Source organism: Marmota monax, unplaced genomic scaffold, assembly GCF_021218885.2.
Source record: "Marmota monax isolate L192 unplaced genomic scaffold, Marmota_monax_Labrador192_F-V1.1 WCK01_AAM20220418_F8-fsc00017, whole genome shotgun sequence".
Lineage (NCBI taxonomy): Eukaryota > Metazoa > Chordata > Mammalia > Rodentia > Sciuridae > Marmota > Marmota monax.
This window is the reverse complement of record NW_026695241.1, coordinates 3988161-4008285: the sequence shown is the minus strand read 5'-3', so window position 1 is coordinate 4008285 and position 20125 is coordinate 3988161. Positions and strand designations below refer to the sequence as shown.

The 20125-nt window shown below is 39.7% G+C and overlaps 1 protein-coding gene across 3 annotated transcripts in view; it reads right to left on the bottom strand.

The window, feature by feature from the left end:
- Positions 1–14652, bottom strand: part of Btbd7 (BTB domain containing 7) — a 120860-nt gene extending 106208 nt beyond the window's left edge. For all 3 annotated transcript variants that reach the window (XM_058577811.1, XM_058577814.1, XM_058577815.1), the window contains exon 1: positions 14541–14652. The gene's annotated coding sequence lies outside the window, so the exon portion shown is untranslated. The remainder of the gene's footprint in view (positions 1–14540) is intronic.
- Between the last annotated feature and the right edge of the window lie 5473 nt (positions 14653–20125).

The window sequence follows — 20125 nt, the reverse complement described above, 5'->3', positions numbered from 1 at the left end:
CAGCTTCTTAGAAATCACTGCCTTTTTGTTTATTTTCTGTTCTTTCTTTTCCTTTCTCCACCATAAACTATACAAGGGTGGATTTGGGGTTTTTTTTTTTCACTGTTTTATCTCCAGAGCCAGAACTTTGTGTGGTGCATATAGTAAGTGCACAATATACTTTGCTGGATGCATGACTAGATTAGTAAAATTTTTTTCCTTTCTCTGAACATACTAATTAGCAGAGATAAAGGGATATTTCATATTCAGGATGGTAAAAGAATCATAATTTTGCTGTGGAAAATTTAGAAATTGTCTATATAGATAATTCAGATGTGATCAAATTCATAAGTAAGCTTTAATTTTTGTATTGCATTAGATCTTAAAATCTGATTTAACTATTTTTGAATTTCCTTTTATAGCTGTTCCAATTTTTTCCAGTCTCCTGCTCATTTACCTCCCTCAGCAGATAACTTCATTTCCTACTTCACTGATAAGACTGAAGTCAAGCCCAGCGCAGAGGCGCATGCCTGTAATCCCAGTGGCTTGGGAGACAGAGGCCCTAAGCAACTCAGACTGAAGTCAAACAAGTATTCTTTCTACCTCAATATCTTCGAATATTGTTACAGTCTTCTCCTTCCTTTTACCAACTATTTCTTAAAAGTAATATATATATTCTGGTATTCACTTCTCAATATCCTACATCTTAATCCCTTTTAAATGAAGCTGGAGATGTTAATTTGCAAACCTTTCCCTAATGAAACTTTCCAAACTGAATGTTTCTCCCCAGTTTTTCCTTCTTTGAAGTCTTCATGACATTAAGAATTATCACTTTTCTCGAAACAGTTACTTCCCTCAGGACATCATATGTTATGGTTTTTCCATTTATGACTCCTTTTCCTTTCATACCAAAACACAGGCTGCCCCAATGCTCTGTTTTTGGTGTGGTCTTTTCTATTTCTCTCTACTCTTTCCTGAGAATCAACATCATTGATATTACTAACACAAGAATAAATATTGAAGCCAGGGGTAAGTTCAGTGATAGAATGCTTGCCACAACCTTGTGTTTGATCCCCTGCATTGAAAAAAATAAAAATTAAAAAAAAAAATTAGTTGAAAATATACAATTTCCGCCTCATCTCTTCTCCCAATCTCCAATCTTAAATTTCCAGTTGGATATTAATCTCTGATGTATTACCAAAAGTTTAAAGGATAATTTTTTAAAGCACCTGATACACACTAGGCTTTCTATGAATGTGTGAAAGATAAAGGTAGAAAAGGAAACTCAATCAGTTCTCCCTATATAAACATCTCGTGTTTGCTGAAGACACCCTAGGCAATCAGAGTCAAAACTCTCTACAACAACCTGGTTCACCAATCCCTGTTAGAGTCTGTAAACAGGTCAGGATGGCTCCTGGCATTTTGCCAGAGAAATGTTAGAGTCTGTAAACAAGTCTGGATGGTGCCTGGCAAAATGCCAGAGGGAGTGGTTTGTGAAGTAACACCAGGGAGCCATTAAGTGTGGAGATTCCTTATTGGTTGACTGATGTATCTAGTTTATGCTAATTAGATAAGCTGTGTGGAATGTATAAATACTGCTCCTGTCCTGCAATAAACGGCTCCTACTCCTGCTGTATCAATCTACACAAGTTCTTCGTCACCCCCCGGCTATTTTGCCCAGCCAGCCGGGCTGCAGCAAATCCCTATGCAAACAACTTAGATCAAGTATTCATTAATCATTTCAATATTACAATAAATAAATAAATAAATAAATAAAACAAAACAAAACAAACTTGGTCTCTGCTCCCACACTAATTCATCTAGTACACCACCATCAAATTAGTTCTCCTAAAATAATTGATCATAAAAATTTGACTTTGTGTCATAAGAATTATTCTGTGAAAGGCTCTTCAAAAATTTAATCAAAACTATGTCTCTTAGGTGGGTGCAGTCCTAGTTACATCAGAGGCTTAGAAAGGAGGATTGCTTGCCAAGGAGTTCTGAACCAATGTGGGCAACCACCCTCTCAAAAGATCCTACAAACAAAACAAACAAGGCGGGCATGGTGGCACATGCTTGCAATCCCATGGCTTAGGAGGCTGAGGCAGGAGAAATTCAAAGCCAGCCTCAGCAACTTAGCAAGGCCCTAAGCAACTCAGTGAAACCCTGTTACAAAAATAAAAATAAAAAAGGGCTGGGGGATAGGGCTCAGTGGTTAAGTGCTCCTGGGTTCAATCCCCAGTACCTAAAAAACAAACAAACAAAAACCACCACTCTTTCTGCTCTCAAATAAGGGTTTTGTTTTGTTTTAAATATTTATTTTTTTAGTTTTTTAGGTGGACATAATATCTTCATTTTATTTTTATGTGGTGCTGAGGATCGAACCCAGTGCCCCACGCATGCCAGGTGAGCGCGCTACCACTTGAGCCACATCCCCAGCCCGAGAGATTTTCTTTTTTTTTTTTTATTCATCTAAATATTTTCTGAATGCCTATTATATGCTATGCAAAAGGGGGCATAAACAGGATAGGCCTAATTTTTGTTTTAAAAAGTGTTTAAAATCTAGTGGGGCAAATCAATAAATAGGTGATTATAAGGTAGAGAAAGTGTAGATCGGTACAGATGAAGAACTCAAGAGCCAAACTGCCTGGTTTGGATCTGGCTCAGCCATTTCTAAATTGTATGATCTTGGGAAAATATTTTAGTTTCTTTGTGGCTGATAATAAAAATGCCCACTTTATAGGGATTTTGAGAAAGTGACATACCTAAGATCGATAATAATTTGAACTTTTCCCCTTTCTTGGTGAAGGAATGCCAAAACAATGTTCCAAACAGAAGAGGAATCTATGTGAGGACCCGAGGACAGAACAAAACCTGGTTCACTAAGGAAATAAAAGAATTCCATATAGAGAGCAGTATGCAGGGAATAGAGCAGTACTAAGATATGAGTTATGTGTTTCATGAGAAGGATTCTAGAGAGAGTTTGTTTTGTTTTTTAAAAATTAATACTATTAGGTATAGAATCATATCATCTGCAAATAGTGATAATTTAAGTTCTTCTTTTCCTATTTTTATGCCTTTAATTTCTTTCGTCTGTCTAATTGCTGTGGCCAGTGTTTCGAGAACTATGTTGAACAGAAGTGGTGAGAGAGGGCATCCCTGTCTTGTTCCAGATTTTAGAGGAATGCCTTGGAAAGCTGGGAATGGAGCCACCATTTGACCCAGCTATTCCCCTTCTTGGTCTATTCCCTAAAGACCTAAAAAGAGCATGCTACAGGGACACTGCTACATCGATGTTCATAGCAGCTCAATTCACAATAGCAAGACTTTGGAACCAACCCAGATGCCCTTCAATAGACGAATGGATTAAAAAAATGTGGCATTTATACACAATGGAGTATTACTCTGCATTAAAAAATGACAAAATCATAGAATTTGCAGGGAAATGGATGGCACTAGAGCAGATTATGCTAAGTGAAGCTAGCCAATCCCTAAAAAGCAAATGCCAAATGTCTCCTTTGATATAAGGAGAGTAACTAAGAACAGAGTAGGGACGAAGAGCATGAGAAGAAGATTAACATTAAACAGAGATGAGAGGTGGGAGGGAAAGGGAGAGAAAAGGGAAATTGCATGGAAATGGAAGGAGACCCTCAGGGTTATACAAAAGAACATACAAGAGGGAATGAGGGGAAAGGGAAAAATAATACAAGGGGGAGAAATGAAGGTCAATAGGGGGGGTAGAGAGAGAAGAAGGGTGGGGAGGGGAGGGGAGGGGGGATAGTAGAGGATAGGAAAGGCAGCAGAACACAACAGACACTAGTATGGCAATATGTAAATCAATGGATGTGTAATTGATGTGATTCTGCAATCTGTATATGGGCTAAAAATGGGAGTTCATAACTCACTTGAAGCAAAGTGTGAAAGATGATATATCAAGAACTATGTAATGTTTTGAACAACCAACAATAAAAAAAAATAAAATAAAATAAAAAAATTAATACTATTGCTTGAATTAAGTGGCAATCTTTTTGTTATTTAAAAATTAATAATGCTGGGGGCATAAGTTAGTGGTAGCCTGACTGACCAGCATGCATGAGGCACTGGAATTTATCTTCAACATGGCCACAAGAAAAAAAGAATTAATAAGCCCATAGACATAAAGAACACATGCAAAATGTAGCAGAGATCTTGGTTCAGTCCCTCAAAATCTAAAATCTGAACAGCATTAAGACGTTTGCATAATTTTGTAAAGTTGATGGACAAAAAGGAAATGTTTGGGTACCTGTGTTCCATTTGCCATATCAAATGTTTTTACGCAGATTACCTTATTTAGTCAAATGAGAGACCTAATAGAGAGTAATACTACTCCCTTTACAAATGTGGAAACTAAGGCACATAGAGTAGCATTAACTGTGCCTTAGTAAAGTAAAAAGCCAACAAATAAGTAGATGTTTATAACCATATGTAACAAATCTTTTCATAATCATCCAAAATATATAACAAATTTCTAAATGTATATTCTAATTCCCTTTTTCCTTGTTTTAAAAATAAGTTTATTGTTTTAAAAATTACTATGAAATTTATTTGATTAAACATGATGAAGTACACTAAGCCTGTAAATGTTAACTCCTTTCCCATCCTTCCACTCTTGTCAGACATTATTGCTGAAGCATGTGACAGAACTATGACTATAATTAGGCTATAATGAGACTTCTCTATCATTAGCTATTACTAACATTTGCTACAAACTTATCTAGTTTTGCCACAAAGCTCTTTGCCTACAAGAAAATTCTCATGTCTAGTCTCAAGCAAGCAAAAAGTATTTTGGGAAGGTTTAAGACAAGAATAATTAGGTCTTATGAAGCATATTATAGAATTCTTCTCTAAAAAATAATTCACAAGGAATGCTAGTTAAAACAGACCTAAATGTGGTTCAAAACATGGGAGAAAAAGACATACTATCCAATGTATACATGAATCAAAACATCACATTGCACCTCATAAATATGTATATTATGTCAATCAAAAATTTTATCTAGGGCTGGGGTTATAGTTCAGTGGTACAGTGTGTGCCTAGCATGTGTGAGGCACTGGGTTCAATCTTCAGCACCACATAAAAACAAAATAAATAAAAGTATTGTGTCCATCTACAGCTAAAGAAAAATTATTTGCAACTTTTAAGATGACACATTATACTTAGAATACAAGAATTTGCCTAGCTGGGCGCAGAGGCTCACACCTGTAATTCAGTAGCTCAGGAAGCTGAGACCTGAGATCATAAGTTCAAAAACAGCCTCAGCACTTCAGTGAGGCCCTAAGTCTAAATAAATTTAAGTACAAAATAAGGGCTGGGAATGTGGCTCCGTGATTAAGTGCCCCTGGATTCAATACTGGTATCCGCCCCCCCAAAAAAAATCCTTAGAAGAGGAGAAGAAAATAGCACAATAATAGCACAATTCATTACCACTCCTTCCATAAGGGACAGTGGCCAGAGGCAGCTCAAATTTTTTTATCTAAGAGGAACTGTCTGGACAAAAATAAAGGGCAAGCAAAGAACAATGCATGTTTTAATTGATTTCTCCATTTCCACTTTAAAGACAATAACATACCTCATGCTCATTTTAAAATTCCTTACACAGTACTCTTTCATGTTATTATTTCAACCTAACAATGAACTTACTGAATACCTATTATGCCAGACACTGTAGTACGTGCTATAGTTCAAAGAATACAGAGTCGAGTGGAAGGATCAGACATACAAGCAAGTGACTATAATAGATTACAATATGGCCTATAAGACAGGTCCAAAGTACCAACAGACTGAAACACAATTGGTAAAGGAATCACAATTAAATTTTGAAGAATAAAAGACACTATAACTTCCAGAAGATTTAATGGCAAACAATTCCAAAGTGCTGGCATGAATGGGGGCGGTGGGGGGGGCTGGGGTTGTGGCTCAGCGGTAGTGTGCTCGCCTAGTATGTGCAAGGCTCTGGGTTCGATTCTCAGCACCACATAAAAATAAGTAAACACAATACACTTATTGTATATTGTGTCCAACTACAACTAAAATATATATATATATATATATTAAAAAAAAGAACTGGCATAAACAATAAGAAATTTATCTGTCATGAGAAGTCTCCAGGTAGGGAAGACTCCAGACTCAATAGTATGTGACTGAATAACGTTATCATAGAACCAGATTCCTTCTACCTCTCTGCCATCTTCAAGGAATGTCTGATTCCCTGTTTTCACAGCTGTCTGGAGCGAAAGGGGCCCCAAGCTGCCTTGTTCTTAAACAAGAAGGGAAACAAGTCTTTCCCCCAGAAATGGTGATGTTTTTCCCTTCAAATTATTATGACAAATAATAGTTTATAGGGAAATGCCATGAGCTGATTTAATTGGCTTGGACTAGTCAAAATCAATGCCTGGAGTTGGTAATGAATCACCTTCTCCAAACCTCCTATGTGTGTGACCAAAAGCAGATTTCTATTAGGAAAACAGATACTAGACAGGCATAATAGAGTTGATGACAAAGAACAAAGCAAACTCCAAGCACTGGGATAAACATGAAAACCACAACACAGGGAAAAGTTTGGTATGGCTCAAGTGATGGGAAAGCTAGGGTTGGACACCGTTTACAAACTTTTGAGTTTGGACTTTATCCCACACACAACAGGAAGTTAACAGGTTTTTTGTTTTTAAATAGGGGGGGAGAGAGAGAGAATTTTAAAAAAAATATTTATTTTTCAGTTTTCAGTGGACACAACATCTTTATTTTATTTTTATGTGGTGCTGAGGATCGAACCCAGCGCCCCGTGCATGCCAGGCAAGCTCGTTACTGCTTGAGCCACATCCCCAGCCCCAAAGATAACAGGTTTTTAAAGGAGAGAAGTAACATGCTCTAACTGGGCTCTAGTAGCAATACAAAGAACATTCAGAGAGGGAGAGTAGGAGAACAAGTGGCAAAGACTCAGTTCAATAAACAGTCCAGACTAATAAGGTTAGGGTAGTGGAGAAGAAAAGGATGGAACAAAACAAAAACAAACCAAAAAAAAAAAAAAAAAAAACAAGGTAGAAAATCTAAGACAGACCTTTCTATACCTATTTGTTTTTTAACAGGTGAAATTAGGCTTCAGATGGCTTAAAGTGATTTGCTTAAGCTCCTAAAACCACAGAAAGTAGTAGAATCTGCATGGAGGTCCAATTCCAATTCCTAGGTCAGTATTCTATTACATCACAATTATAGCTAAAAAAATCCCAAGAATGATCAAGAAAGAAAATGGTTTTGAATCCTGCAGCTTAAAGGATTACTCTATGTTAAAGTGATTCCTATTTATTCCACCCTTAACATAATATTTTCTGGGCACAGTGACACCTGCCTGCAATCTCAGCAGCTCGGGAGGCTGAAGCAGGAGGATTGAAGGTTCAAAGCCAGTCTCAGCAAAAGTAAGGTGCTAAAGCTACTAGTGAGACCCTGTCTCTAAATAAAATACAAAATAGGGCTGGGGATGTGGCTCAGTGGCTGAGAGACCCTGAGTTCAATCCCTAGTACCAAAAAACCCTAAAAAAACAAAACCAAACAAACCATAATCATGTGTCATTTTATGACATGGATTTAAAGATAATCTATAGAAGTTGGAGCATTATGTTTCTAAAGCTTCTATATAAATTGAGATAGTAAGAATATCTGACTCAGCTTGAAATTCAAATTTATAGACTGAAATGTTTTAAAAATAAAAAAGAAAACTAAAACTTGCATTGAATGTTTGTTTAATGCTTTGAAAATAAATTAAGTACTGAATGTGTTTCATTAAAAATCTGGAGTCAGAAAGCATTAGAAAAGTTTCTTCTAAATCATCTCCCTTTGAAATTTTGCATTCTGATAACTGACTGCTACTTGCATCAACTTAAGGAAAAACTCACTTTTAAGAAGGCATCTGTTTTAGGGGGCTACCACTTATAGCTCAGTGATAGAGTACTTGCCTGGCATGTCTGAGGCACTGGGTTCAATCCTTAGCACCACATAAAAATAAATAATAAATACAATTATTATTGTGTCAATCAATCTACAACTTAATTTAAAAAAAAAAAGATACCTGTTTTAGAAAAAGCCACTTTGTAAAGTGACTGTTTTTATGTAGAATGGACAAGTTTGACTTTGTTTTATTACCACTGTACCAAGAGTGGGTTAATAGGGAAGATGGTTTAAAATGAAAATAAGCATTTTTTCCACTAACGAAACATAAACTATACACTTTTTAGCTTTCTGGTCTTCTGCTTTTCGATTCAATTAATAATACCTTTGTGAGTACCAATGTGCCATAGTATACTAGATGAATACTATTATAAGTAAAAGTGAACTAGAGTTATTCATGCATACATCTGTGTGACTTTTTGATTAATGTCAGGTAAGAAGATATCATTCTGCCAATGACACCAGAATTTTCTTATTCACCAAGCCAGAAGCTCTCCTTCAGCACTCACAATTGATTTTTTAAAACACTTAATGAGGGGCTGGGGATGTGGCTCAAGCGGTAGCACGCTCGCCTGGCATGCATGCGACCCGGGTTCGATCCTCAGCACCACATACAAAGATGTTGTGTCCGCCGAAAACTTAAAAATAAATTAAAACAAACAAACAAACAAACAAAAAAAAAAAACACTCAATGAAATCCAGAATGTAAGAAAAGTATCAACATAATAAATGCCATACATGGAAAAACTCATGCTAATATCATCCTCAATGGCAAAAAATGGAAAAATTTCCCTCTATCTGGAACAAGCCAAAGTGCCTATTTTCAACACTTCTAATCAACATAGTATTGCAAATCCAGGCTGAGCAACTGAGGAAGAAAAAAATAAAAGGCATCTGAATTAGAAAGAAAGTAGTAAATTAATTCTGTTTATAGAACACATGATTTTATATGTAAGATTTCACAAAAAAATGTAAGAAATAATAAACAAATTCAGCAAAGCTGAAGAATACAAAAATCAACAGGAAAAAAAAAAGTTGCATTCTTATACCCTGACAAGAATAAGAAAACAGTCCTATTTACAAAGGCATTTAAAAAATAACAAAATAAGAAATAAACTTAATCAAGGAGATTAAAAACTCTTCCACTGAAAACCATAAAATGTCGCTGAAGGTACTTGTTCTAGCAGTACATGTCCTAAAATGAAAATGACGTAGAGGGTCAGTATGGCAGAAAGAAAAGGAAGAAAAGCAAGCTGGCAAAGTTAAAAACACATATAAAGCCAGGCACAGTACTGAACACCTATAATTCCAGTGGCTCAGGAGGCTGAGGCCGGAGGATGGAGAGTTCAAAGCCAGCATCAGCAACAGCAAGGCACTAAGACAAGACCCTGTCTCTAAATAAAAAACAAAAAAGGGCTGGGGATGTGGCTCAATGGTCAAGTGCCCCTGAGTTCAATCTCAGATACCCCCCAAACAACCACACACACAAATAAATGGAACAACATCCAGTGTCCCTTCACTGGAAGATTTAATATCATTTAAATGTTAATACTACCCAGTGAAATCTACATATTCAATGCAATTCCTAACAAAATCCCAATAGCTTTTTTTTATAATTAAAAAAACTATCCAATTATTCATACGGCATATCAAGGGATTCCCAAATAGCACAACAATCTTGAAAAAGAAGAGCAAAGTGGAGGTATCACACTTTTATTGAAAAAAAAAATTATATATATATATAACACCACAATAATTAAAAGTGTGGTTTTGGCATAAAGACAGACTTATAGATCAATGCAACAGAACAGAGATCCCAGAAATAAGCCCTTGCATTTATGGTCAAATGACTTTTGTTGTTGGGCTGAGGATATAGCTCAGTTGGTAGAATGCTTGCCTTCACAAGACCCTGGGTTTGATCCCAAGCACCATAAAAAAAAAAAAAAAAAAAAAAAGACTTTTGTTGTTATTCTTTCTTTTTTCTTCATTTGTTTTGTTTTGTTTTGTTTAATGCTGGAGATTGAGCCAGGGCCTAGCACATGCTAGGCAAACGCTCTACTACTGAGCAACACCTCCAGCCTCTCAAAAGATTTTTCAATAAAGATGCCAAGACCATTCAATTGGAAAAGACTTAAAAAATAAAAACGTATACTATGAAATTCTTAAAAGACAACAAAAGGAAAAACTTCATGACATGACATTGGATTTGGCAATGATTTCTTGGATATGATACCAAAAGCATAAGCAACAAAAGAAAAACTAGGAAGTAGAACTTCACCAAGATTAAAAACTTTTGCACATCAAAGGATGGTGAAAAGGCAACCCATAGATTGGAAGAAAACATCTGCAAACCATATCTGATAATGGACTGATATTCAAAAAAAGACGAAAAATTCCTATAACAAAACAATCTGATTTAAAAATGGGTAAAAAATTATTTTTCCAAAGGAGATACACAAAAAGGTAATAAATACAGGAAAAGATGCTCAACACACTAATCATTAGTGAAATGCAGATCAAAACCATAGTGAGATACTACTTCACACTCATTAGGAAGGCGTATCAAAAAGGAAAACAAAAACAAACAAACAAAAAAAAACCCCCCAAGAGTTGGCCAGGATATGGCTAGAATGGAATCCTTGTGCACTGCTGGTGGGAATGATAAATTTTTCCTGGTATTATACCCAAAAGAAATGAAAACAGGGTCATTTGTTTGTTTTTTGTACTAGGGGACTGAAATCAGGGGCATTTAAACTGAGCCACATCCCAAGCCATTTTTCTATTTTATTTAGAGATAGGGTCTTGCTGAGTTACTTAGGGCCTCACTAAAATGCTGAGGCTGGCTTTGAACTCACAATCCTCCTGCCACAGACTCCCAAACCACTGGGATTCCAGGCATGTGCCACTGAGCCCGGTCAAAACAGGGTCTTGAACAGATTTTTTATATCCATGTTCATAATACACAGTCATAATACACAGTCAAAACTAGAAGCAATTCAAGTGTTCTCATCGGGCAAATAAATAAACAAAATGCAGTATATACACAAAATAGATATCATTCATCCTTAAAATGGGAGGAGCTGGGTGTGGTGGCGCATACCTATAATCCCAGCGCTCAGGAGGCTGAGGTAGAAGGATTGTGAGTTCAAAGCCAGCCTCAGCAACTTAGCAAGACCATGTCTGTAAATAAAATATATAAAAGGGCTAAGAATGTAGCTCAGTGGTTAAGTGCCCCTGGGTTCAATTCCCAGTACCAAAAAGAAACAAGAAAGGAAATTTGGATACATGCCACAACATGGATGGAACTTGAAGATGTGATGTTAAGTTAAATAAGCCAGTCATAAATACTCATGATTTCATGATTCTACTTACATGTGATACCTGGAGTAGCTAAATTCACAGAGACAGAGGGTAGAATGGTGGCTGTCAGGGGGTAGGAGTAACGAAGTGTTTACCGAGTTCAGATTTCAGTTTAAGAAGACGGAAAGAATCCTGCAGACGGGATCTGGGAGTATAATTCAGTGGTACAGTGCATGCTAAGCATGTGTGGGGCCCTGGGTTCCATTCCCAGCATACCCCCCCATAAAAAGGATTTTGCAGATGGATGGGAGTAATGGGTGCATAGTGATGTGAATGTATAAATGCATAGAACTATACAACTTTCAGTGACTAAATGATTAAATTTTATGTTATATGTATTTTACACAGTAAGTATTCACACATGTATATACATACTTGCTATACAATCCTTCCTACTTACTTTACTCTAGTTTAGGATCTTATCTACTCATAGGTAGGTAACTCAACAGCCAGCTATTGCCTTCCCCAGTTCATTCCATTCTCTCTTCATTCTAACTCAACCTATAGATCATTGATAAGTTCACTTTGCTGTTTATCACATTAATTTCTGGCCTCCAAACTTTCAAAAGTTCTCTATGCCTTGCGCAAGAGAATAAAAAACCAAATCTCAATTTAGCATTCAAACCTTTCTACAAGCAGATAACATTCCAACTGTCTAATGTCCTTATGGAAAACATTCTCCAAAGGAAATTCATCTTAGTTTCCCTCTATTCCCCTCCCCAAACTAATCTTCAATTTATAGTCCTGTTTTTCCCTATAAATTTTCATTGGTCAATTCAAGTCTCAAGTGTTCCAGGAAGTTTTTTTTTTTCTTTTTTTTTTTTTTTTTTAGTGTTGATGGACCTTTATTTTATTCACATATTTATATGTAGTGCTGAGAATTGAACCCAGTGCCTCACAAATGTGAAGCAAGCACTCTATCACTGAACCACAACCCAGCCCCATCTTTTTTTTTTTTTTTTTTAATAATGGTACCAAGGATTGAACCCAAAGACACTTCACTGACTTCTGAGCCACATCCCCAGCTCTTTTTAATTTTTTATTTTGAGATATGGTCTCAGTAAGTTGCTGAGGCTGGCTTTAAACTTGCAATCCTTCCAGGAAGTTCTTTATACTCCTGAAGGCTCACTCAATCTCCCTCTCCTCTGAATACCCACATTTTTTGTATAAGCAGAACTCACTAGGCTGTCTTCTAGATTTCCGTAGGTACATCTTATCTTTCCAACAAGAATCTGGGGGCAAAAATCTTTCTATTGTACTCCTTTCCTTCATCCCACAGTGCTAATGTAATGCAAAACACAAAGGAGACTTTCAAGAATCACCTGTGTAATTTTGGACGTGTTTCAGCAACTAGAATATGAAATCAGAATCACTTGGTTTTATTGTAATTCTGAAGGTTTGCCTGTACCCACACTATAAATAAAATTGCTGTGGTCCAAAAAGACAGAAAGTAGGCAGTATAATTTGGAAAACAACCACAGGTATTTTAAATCCTAAAATTAAGAGTCAGAGACAAAGAACTTGTTCAAATGCTGGTGTTGGGACACAGAACAATATACTAGTTAGGTTTTGTGGACATAATAGTGACCTGTAGGCTTTACTGAATTCATGCAAGAGGAGCCGTGCTACATTTGGATGAAAGATGAAATAGAATGTAGGATGAAAGATGAAATAGAATGTAGTCACGGGCCTATGAAAACTCCAAATTAAATGTCTCTCCATTTTTTTAAAAGTGTAGATGGACATAATATCTCTATTTATTTATTTTTATGCCTCTTGTGTGCTAGGCAAGCCCTCTATCACTGAGCCACAACCCAAGCCCAAATGTCACTCCATTTTTAATAGATTCAGGTCGGGGAGGGGGTCTTCATCAGTTATTTAAGGTCATAATCAGAGCAGGAGCTCTCCTTTCTGCTTTCAACTTTACTGCATAAAAACCTAGGACTGGAATTGGTAGTGGTGGTGAAGAATTCAATGAAGACTGAGCTCAGCAGTGTAGAGTTCTCTAAAGGGCTCGGTCCTAGTTTTGAGCTTGCTCCTCACAGCAGTAAGACCCACAGCAACTCACTCACCTCCCTGGGTCTAGAGTCCCAGTTTTAAAACGAGTCACACCAGATCTCTAAAGGTTTTTCTGACTCCAAAAAAGTCTAATCGTAGCTGCTGTTAAATGTATGATTCTTATAAAGCGATATCAAATCTCTCTTCCACACTTCAGGAAGAAAACAATTTATTTCAGCAATATAAAAAATGTGGATGCTATTCAGAGACAAAAGATTCTGTTGAAAAAGCTAAGTGATTCTTAAAGAAAATAAAAGCCTCTTCCTCATCACAGTTAGATGTTTTAGTAGAGGAAACAGTGCGGTGGTAAAGATAACACAGACTGCTGTAAATTACCGAAGGCCTACTTCACAGTACTTATTATCTGTGCTGGTATGTGGAGGGGTGCTATTGTAGTTCAAAGCACAAACAACATTCCTCAGAGTTTCTCCAAAATCGGTGAGAAAGTTCTCGGGGTGGGGTGGGGGGTGGCGGTAAGGTAGTAAACAGCCAAGGAAAGGACCTGGCAATGAAAAAGGCACCCTCCAGCCATTTCTGTATTCCCCTTCCTCCTCTTCATTACCAGACACACTGTATTGTTTCCCTACCTGTCAAAGCTCAGTCCCAGTTTTTTCCCCCCATTAACAGCTGACCGGACCACCTAACTTCTCCCCCTGAGACTCGCCGGCCCAAGGCCTGCGGGCTCCCCACGCCCAGGCCCGCCGCCCTCACTCCCACCCCCGGAGGTCGCAGCCCAGCTCCGCGTAAACCGGCGCCGGGGGCTCGGGAGCGGTTTCCCCGCGTCCTGGGAGCGGAGGGTCCCGCCCCTCCGAGCCCAGAGCCGGAGCCCAAAGCCGACAGGGCCGTCGCCGCCGCTACGGCGGCGACCTCGGGCCACCCTCCTGTCCCGAGCGCCACACCTCGAACGTCAGCCCCCGGGACGGCGGCGCGCTGCCCGGCCCGCCCCTCGGAGAGCACCGGGACCGGCCAGTCCGGCGCCGGCGCGCCGCGGCCCCAGACGGACGACTCCCTCTTCCCCGCCCCGCGCTCCACTGCCTCCCGCGGAGGCCCGGCCCAGCCCCGGGACCCTACGCCCAGGGACATCCCCTTCCTCGCCTGGACGCCCAGAGCTCCGCTGGAGAGCGCGTCGGCTCCACAGCCTCAGAGACCCAGGGACACTCACCACGGAGGCTCCTCCCGCTGCTGCTGCTGCTGGGACCGCTGCCGTCGCCTCCGCCGCCGCCGCCCCCAGCACTGCCGTCCGCACCAGCGCCAGCACCCGCGGCCATCCTCCTCCTGCCGCCGCCGCCCTCTCCTCTCCTCTTCTGTCAGTGGCTCAGGCTCCGGGACTGCTCCAGGTTCCCCACGCCGCCATTTTGACTCCTCCAGGGAGCAGGAGGGGCTCGGCTCGGCGCGGCCCTGGGGCGCCTGCGCGGCGCTGCGGAGCCTACCCGGCCCCGCCCGCCCTCGCCGACGGCGCGCTGGGTCACGTGATGCGGTGTCGGCGCCTGCGCCTGAGTCAGGGGCGAGGAGCACCGGGGAGGCGCGTTCGTGGGGCCTGGACCCGTGGGAGCCGAGTGCAAGCTCTTTATTCCTGCTCGTTTTCTAGGTGTGGGGTGACAGATCGTTCTGTATTTGCAGCTCTTTGTAGCATCTCGCTTATTTCAGGGAACTGTGGCACATTATTAAATGTATCAGAATGAAATCGTAGTAACTGCGTCACTAGACCATCAGTTCTATCAATTCACGTTCTGCTCGGCGGCCGACATCCTTGGAGTGATCGGGCATGATGCATCATTGTCTCAGGGAACTGCAATTCCGTGGAAAAGTACTCTGACAGACTTGGCGCTTCGGTGGCTGCTTCTTGGCAGTGTTTCTTAAAGCATTTGCCTGCGTGGTCCCTTTACAGGCACCACTTTGCTAATTTGTATAGTGGCTATAAAAAAGTCTTAGGGGTGTAACTCCGTGGTAGAACGCGTACTTAGCATGTACAGGGCCCCGGGTCCCAGTCCCAGATCATAAAGGCACTGAGGTTTCCCTCTCAAGATCCCACCAAACACAGGACAGCACTCATGGAAGCTTACAATCCGCACTTGGGAGAGCCAAATTGGTTCCTTAGATAACCCTTGTTTGGGAGTCTGCAATAATTTCAACGTTGCAACAACAAAAACACCTTATATTTATGAAGCACTCTTACAATTTTCAAAACAGTTAAATACATGGTCTCATTTGAACGCCAAAAACCACCCTTTGAGGTAGTTGGAACAGGTGTTACTATTGCCAGTTTTCAGCTAAATGAGCAAGCCAAGACTAGCATACAGGCTTCTGACTCTGGCCAATGAGCACTATTGCATCTCACTAGCCTCTGACAGGTTTAAACAATATTGCTGTAAATTCTTCCAGGAATTTATTTTAAAGTATTTGCATTTTCCATCTCTATCCACTCTTTAAGATGGGTAGCTGGCAGGCCTCTTTTAAGTTTTTTAAAAATTATTTTTAGTTGTAGATGGACGCAATACCTTTATTTATTTTTTTGTGGTGCTGAGGATCAAATCCAATGCCTCATAGGTGCTAGGCAAGCACTAGGCAAGCGCTCTGCCACTGAGCTAAGACCCCAGCCCTTTTGAGTTGTTTTTAAACCTCCTCTGAAACCAGGGGAAAACCTGAACAAACCCTTTAGATTTAAGTTGCTCTTAGTTACTTGATTTTCTAGACTAACCCACTTCATATACTCTGAGCTATGTATTTTTTTTCTAAGTATTAGTCATTTAGTTAACTAAAAGTTAACACCTCTGAGGTGTAGATTATAATGGTGACACATTATAATGTGACAGTTGATGAAGTTTGATCTAATAAATATTCCCAAATCCTATTTGGGGGAGGTGGATTTAAGTCTTACTCTCTAGTCTCCACATGCTTGGCTGCCTCATGAATAGATTCTTTCTGTTTTGCAAAATTCATTATTTCAGTATTGGGTATACTCTGTTTCATGCAACTCCAAGCTCCACGGGATAAAAGCAATGTGGAGTTTTGTTATGTGTTTTAAACCATCTCTTGATCCCTTATTATTTTATCCATTTTGTAATCAGTTGCAGGACTTATATTTTTTTAGATATCTTCCAATGTCATTGCTTTCATTGCTTTTTTTTGGTTCTTTCTTCAGATTTGTTATTTCTTCCTTGTGTTCATCCACCACATCCCTTTTTTTGAAAAGACAGTTCTTTCCAATTTGTATTAGTTTACTCTTTCCTCTTCTATCCTATGTGTCTCCCCTACTTTAATCCTTGAATATTTGGAGATTATAGTATATTGTAGTAAGGATTCAAAAAAGGATTCCCCTCTAGCTGACAAATCTTACCAACCGTGCACCCAGCTGTAGATAATGGGCAAGAAGTAGATGAAAAATTGAGAAAATCAAGGGAAATAGGCCCATCTAGTTGGAGCCAATGATTAGTTCTGAGTGTCTACCTCCTATTCCCCTACTGTTATACTTCTCCTAAATTTATAATTTAAATTATAAATTGAAGCCACCTACCATTATTTCCCATTATTTGGCCTTTGTCCTCATCAACTAAACGTTATGTCACTGTAAAGGGGTTCCAGGTGGTCTCTCCAGAGGCAGAGGAGATCTCCACCTAGACCTTCCCTGCTCTTGACACATTGCAGAAAAGAATTTAAGGACGAGTCAGATTTTAGCAAAGAGGAAGATTTTTATTAGAAAGGGAGAGGTGGAGGTACACATTCTCAGAGCAGAATGAAGGTTATCTAGGCGTGGGCAGGGGAAGGTATCTGGGAACAGCACAAGTATGGCGATCCCAGGAGGTTTATGATGGTCTCGTCTTCCAGGATCTTCAGGTTGACATTGCCTCTTTTATCTAGATGACATTTGAAATGTGTCTATGGTGTAGGTTTCTTAAAATGCACCTCCCTGTGTTTGATCTAATCTGAAAATACATTGTGTGTCTAACAGTGCTCTTGCATTTTAATTAAAATGAGGCAATTTTCATAGATGAGTGAATTTACAATAACTTTTAAATTTGTAGATTTCTTAGAAATTTGGGAGTGACAAGCCTGGGAGAAAAACTGGCCTGGGAGGAAACATATGAGGAATTTTAACACAAGGCTTTCAGATTGTTGTAATCTCCTTTTACTTCCTTTTATTTATTCTGTTTTCATTGAATTAACTGAAAAGGCAAGAGAAAGTTAGATACACCCTGAAAAGAAAGACAGGCAAATTGACTAGGGATTGAAATGTGACAAAATGATTAGGTTTAGGGCTTTTGTTAGGATATAGGGTGGAATTTGCAGTAGCATAAAACCTTGAAGTGGTACTTAGCCATGATCTAAAATGAAAAACTCCTTTGTTGTGGTGCACACCTGTAATCCCTGCTACATAGTAGGTTGATGTAGGAGTATCACAGTTTAGGGCCAGCCTGGGCAACATAGCAAGACCCTATCTAAAAATTCAAAATGGAACAAAACAAATTTATAATCCAAAACAAACTAAAAAGGACTGGCAATGTAACTCAGTGATAATATCACTGGAGGAGTTCCCAGAGAGGGGTTCTGGTTTCAGAACATTTGGAATCCTTGACTTATGTGGCAAAAAGAAGAAAAAGGAAAAAAAAATTCCGCACCTACAGTTAGAGACAAAGACAGATTTCTTTGGGAAAGCAGATGCACATTCAAATAAGAATGCAGGCCATTTCCAAAACAAGAGATAGCAAATGGTTTGGGGCATTAATATTTGTAGAGGGAAATGTGTGGAGGTGCACACCTGTATTCTCAGTGACTTGGGAGGCTGAGGCAGGAGGATCACAAGTTCAAGGCTAGCCTCAGCAACTTAGTGAGAACCTGTCTCAAAATAAAAAATAAAAAGGGCTAAGGATGTGGCTCAGTGTTAAGTGCCCCTGGGTTCAATCTCCAGCAACCCCACCCCACAAATTTCCTTGTCTACACTGTTTCTTGATGATTTATTAAAATGTTAAACAAGATTATTCCCCCATTATTAGCACTTTGTCATTTGTTCACAATCTTCATTACTTTGGTTATGTTGCCTTTGATGTGGAAATCTATCCAAGATTTCTAGAAAAGCCAAAAAGTTTTGCTGGCTGCTGGTTCCACCTTTTTATCTATTTGTACATTTGGAGAACGCTGGAAAACTGTTTTGGTACAGAGGCTATGTATGCATAAGTGTTCCATGATTCTCTCTGCTCTTAATTCATCCACTTTTTATTTTCTTATTGTACCACTTGCTGCACTTTTGAAATACTGAATTTACTCAGTTTATAAATTATGGTGTTATGAAATATACATTTGGCCTTCATGGCCATTTCCTAGCATAAGAATCATAATTTTCTTGGAATCATCAAAGTGATAGGTGTCTTTTTGTATTCTAAAGAATTACTAATGTCAGGCAGCCTGTAAGTAGCTCTAGGATGGGGGCTGGTTACCAGAAAGATCAAGGCAGAATTAGAAAATTGGGACTTCCAGCCCCACTTCCTAACCCCTGGGGAAAGGACTGGGATTGGAGGTTAGGTTGATCCCTAAAGGCCAATGATTTAGTCAACATGCCTATGTAATAACACCTTCATAAAACCCACAAAGGGCAGCGTTTGTTACTGAAGGTTGAGAATTGGGCCTTGGTTGTAATACCTAAGATTAGGACGATTACCCCAGTGTAGAAACTGAAGTACAACACATTCCCAGAGAGTAATTGGAGCAGGATTATTGCAAGGTGAGGGAAAGGCGGGGGTGGGGTGGGGTGGGGGGGCAGATTGACTAGGCACCAAAAGTGCACCAGAATGATTAGATCTTAGGGTTTTGTTAGGATGGGGTGGGAATTTGCAGTGGGAAACTTTGGAGTGGCAGGTAGCCAGGCCTTTTTGGGCCCAGAAACTTGCACAGTTCTGGCCCATTTGGAGAATGTTGTAGGCTTGCCTGTGTTGTGTGAATATTGAGGGTATGCATCTGCGTACCTGGGTAGTTTTGCACTTTGGGGCCTACTACCACTGGTGGAAGATCATGTAACAGTCAACTGATCCTCAGAACAGCTTCTGGACACATGGGACTGTGATGTGTGCCCATAAACCTATATGTCACGAGACATCCATGGGCTGTGTGTGTGAGCTATGTGCATCTTAGTGTATGAGGGGACTGGTCTGGCGTTGCACACTGACTGGGCTGTGAGATGCAAATGTGCCTTTTCTCTTACTCTACCTGGGATCCCACACAGCACCCGCCCTCCATCTTAGAAACTCATGTTTGTGTGCTGCGTGGTTTCTTCACAGTTTTCTCAGTTATTGGTACAGCCAGCTCCTTTGAACCCAGCTCATCTTGTCAGCCTCGCCAGCTGGCGATACCTATGGACAAGGGAGTTGAGGCCCCTATTTTGTGGACTATGTGGAACGGGGAGTGGCGGGACCTTTGGTGGTTCTGACCAGTCTGCCTACCTTCCTAAGATGGATTTCTTCCACAGCCTCACCCCACACAAGGGGGGCAGATTGATATCCTTATGGCCTTCATGATAGGTATTGAGTCCTCTGGGTCAATTGCTGGTCAAGGGTCCTTTTACAGCCGCCCATTTCTCATTTTCCCCTTCTCCCATTCCTGCTTATCTCTAGCTACACACCTATGCTGACCAGTTTGGAGAGCTTCTGGATAGCTGAACAGCATATGTATGTCTTCATCTGTATCTTTACAATATCCTTTATAATAAATCACAAGTGTTTTCTGAATTCTGTGAGCTGTTCTAACAGTAATTGAACC